A 3,639-nucleotide genomic window follows, 5' to 3' on the forward strand; every position below is an offset into this window, starting at 1 on the left:
ATGCATAAAATATGCAAGGTCCTGGGTTCAAACCCCGGCCACCACAAAAATGGGTTCAAACTCCGGCCACCACAAAAAAAAATACACAAATTTATTTGTCTACTGTAAGACTTTTATTCTAAGTCCAAATTATTCTAAGTCCAAAATTCGGTGGCCTAAAGCGAGGTTTTGGGTCGGGTTACCCTTAGGTCAGCCGTGGTTATAGTAAATAGTAGAGTCTACATAGGATTACTTAATTGTAAATTAGTCCATTTGAATCATATATACTTTCAAAGGGAATTGGCAATCATCTCATCAAAGCCATATTAGTCATACCAACACACATTTTCAATGGAGCGGAAATGTTGCGCCATATTTGTTTTTGGTGGTAAATTGCTTCGTTGAACAAAAAATAAACTTCTGTCTTCAATGAAATAAACATTCTTTCAATATTATGTACACCATTAATTTTGAATGAGACAATACAACGACCTATGGGGTTTCAAAGAAATAAATGTAATGGGTCGACAACCAAAAAATCGAAAAAAACTCAAAAAGAAATAAACATATTTTTTACTATATTCTATCTCAACGAGACCCACGAAACTCTCGAGCTGGTGTAGAGATTGGTTATTTATAGCTCTCTTTTCCTTCTTATATATATCCCAATCAAAACCTTGCTACTACATCGATCCTTAACTCATTTTTTAAACCCTTCCCATGGCTTCAATTGTAAATCATGAGAATGAGAATTGCAAGCCTCTTCATATTGTAATAGTCCCTTGGCTAGCTATGGGACACATACTACCTTTTTTTGAGTTGGCCAAAATTCTTGCTCAAAATGGTCACACTGTCACCTTCATAAACGCCCCTAAAAACATTGATCAAATGCCTAAAACACCCAAAACACTTCAACCATTCATCAATTTGGTAAAGTCGCCTTTACCACACATAGAAGAACTAGAAGGTGCAGAAAGCACTCAAAATGTTCCATTAAACCTAACCGGTTACCAAAAGTTAGCTTATGATGGTTTCCAAGATCATGTTACTGAGATACTCAAAACTTTAAAGCCTGATTGGGTTTTCTGTGATGTAGTATCGGATTGGTTACCGTCGATAGCCAAGAGTTTCAACATTCCTTGTGCGTATTACAGCGTAGCTGCAGCTTGGAACTTGGGTTTCTTTAATCCACCAATGGAACGAACCGACAGAGACTTGTACAGCCCACCAAAGTGGGTTCCTTTCCAAACAACCATTCATCTCAAACGTTACGAGATTATGAGAATAAAGTCAGCTATGAAGAATGATTCTGGAAAACAACTGAATCGTTCTGATGCCGACAAACTATATGCAAGTATTGACCTTTTTCTTTTCAGAACCTCTAGAGAACTTGAAGGTGAATGGTTAGATTATATTTCTGACCAATACAAGGTTCCTGTGGTTCCGGTCGGGCTGCTTCCACCACCTATGCAGATAAGAGACGACGAAGAAGATGAAAAGAATCCTGACTGGGTGAAAATCAAGGAATGGTTGGATTCAAAAGAATCATCTTCTATTGTTTACATTGGATTTGGGAGCGAGTCGAAGTTAAGTCAACAAGATATAACCGAGTTAGCTCATGGAATTGAGCTTTCTAGGTTACCTTTCTTTTGGGCTTTGAAAGATCTTAAAGAGGGTACACTTGAATTACCTAAAGGATTCGAGGAACAAACAAAAGAACGCGGAATTGTTTGGAAAACTTGGGCACCCCAGTTTAAGATCTTAACTCATGAATCAATTGGTGGTTGTATGACTCATTGTGGTCCAAGTTCAGTCATTGAGATGCTTTATCATGGGCATGTTCTTGTGACATTGCCTTATTTACTTGACCAATGTTTGTTTGCAAGAGTATTAGAAGAAAAGAAAGTGGCTGTTGAGGTACCAAGGAGTGAGCCAGATGGGGCTATTACTAGGGACTCTGTTGCCAAAACATTGAGGTTGGTAATAGTGGATGAGGAAGGAAGTATTTACAGGAACAATGCCAAAGAAATGGGAAAGGTTGTCAGTTCAAAGGATATTCACAATGAATACATTGCAAATTTCATTGCCACTCTTCAAAAGTTTAGAGTTCATTCTGAAAATTAAACATATTTCATATACTTCTTCCGGTCATTATTATAAGCAAAACTTCACTTTTTAGATACATTGAATAATTGATGTATCTAGTCTCTATTATAGACTGGACAAATTAATTATTCAATATATCTAAAAAGTGAAGTTTTACTTATAATAGTGACCGGAGGAAGTATATGTTTCCCTTTCAATTTTCTTTTTTTATCTCATTGCAATAATAATCCATGTGATGTTGATGCCAGTAGTGCATTGACAAGAGTTTGACTTTGTAATTTCATGTGACAAAGTTCAAATAGACTACTCTTGTTACATGATCATTACTATTAATAAAAAAAATGTCTTTTTCCCATTATTTTTAAAAGTTCAAAAGATAAATACTAAATTATTCACTTCGATTCAAATGAAAGTTTATGTATTTAGTTCAAATTTTGGATCAAACACATCAATTAAGGATGGAAGAAGTACGTATGGAATAATCAATATAATTCTTTCACTAATATTCCATATAATTCTTTGTGGATACTAACTAGAGCCATGGATTAATGGCTCCAGTGGCGGAGGCTTATATGGCCTAAGATGGGCCACGGCCCACCCCCAAAAAAATATTTTTTTTTCTATAGGGAAATTACAAAAATACCCTTATCATATTTTATTTTTCTCAAGTGGCCCACCAGACTTTAACGCTTCCTCTGTTACACGTACACAAAACAAAACTTCTTTGATACTCACTTCTTTCCTCTTCCTCTGTTACGCGACCTACAAACCCATAAGTCATAACCTTTCATTTCCGGCGGCCGATTGTCAGTTGTCACTCATTCCAGCCGCGTCACCTCCATCTTCACCGCCGACTCCGGCACTCCTTTCTCTCTTTTAGTTGGATCGCGTAACGACTTATTTTAATTTTCTAAGGTATGTTGTTTACTTTATTGATGAAACTTTGTGCTTAGCGTTTATTACAAAAGAAAAATTTATATTTATATATTAGAGTATATTTTGCTGGCCCACCCCCGATATTTTTTCTAGCTCCGCCACTTATGGCTCTCAAACACTAAAGCTTGGAATCATCATCTTTTTCATGCTTTCCACGGTTGAAAAGGCCTAAAACATTTTGAAGATACCTCTTTTTTTATATGCTAAAAAGATAAAACTATTCTAGGGGTCATTTCTAAAAATAACTTATATACTTTTTAAAATATGTTTATATAGTCTCTCAAAAAAAAAAATGTTTATATAGGTTCCTTATAATGTTTAATATTTTGTTCCATGCATATAGCCATGAGTTTCTAGTATTCTACTTTTTTCTATCTTGCACCTCGTGAAAACTGCAATCTGCAACTTCCTTCTAATTTAATTTTCATGTTCACAATACCGTTTAAATTGTTTTCATACTCATTTTATTTTAAAGAAATGATATTTATACAACTATTTTGATCTAATACCTAGTCAGAACAAAGAAAAAAACTCAAGAAATTCAAACGGGATTTCATACAAAAGGGAACAAAACGAAACAAGCCACCCTCCAACTTCTACAACTCCACTTGTAAAGAA

General features: G+C 35.2%; 1 pseudogene across 1 annotated transcript; it reads left to right on the forward strand.

Annotated features, from left to right (window-relative positions):
- The first annotated feature begins 666 nt into the window (after positions 1–666).
- LOC146914747 (soyasaponin III rhamnosyltransferase pseudogene) lies at positions 667–2,443 on the forward strand (annotated as a pseudogene). The gene has a single exon (XR_015014380.1). The product of XR_015014380.1 is annotated as a soyasaponin III rhamnosyltransferase pseudogene (transcript).
- Positions 2,444–3,639: the final 1,196 nt, after the last annotated feature.

The sequence above is a fragment of the Medicago sativa genome, chromosome 6 (genome assembly GCF_051527215.1).
Source record: "Medicago sativa cultivar Bolivia chromosome 6, Bolivia_mono, whole genome shotgun sequence".
NCBI classification, from domain to species: domain Eukaryota; kingdom Viridiplantae; phylum Streptophyta; class Magnoliopsida; order Fabales; family Fabaceae; genus Medicago; species Medicago sativa.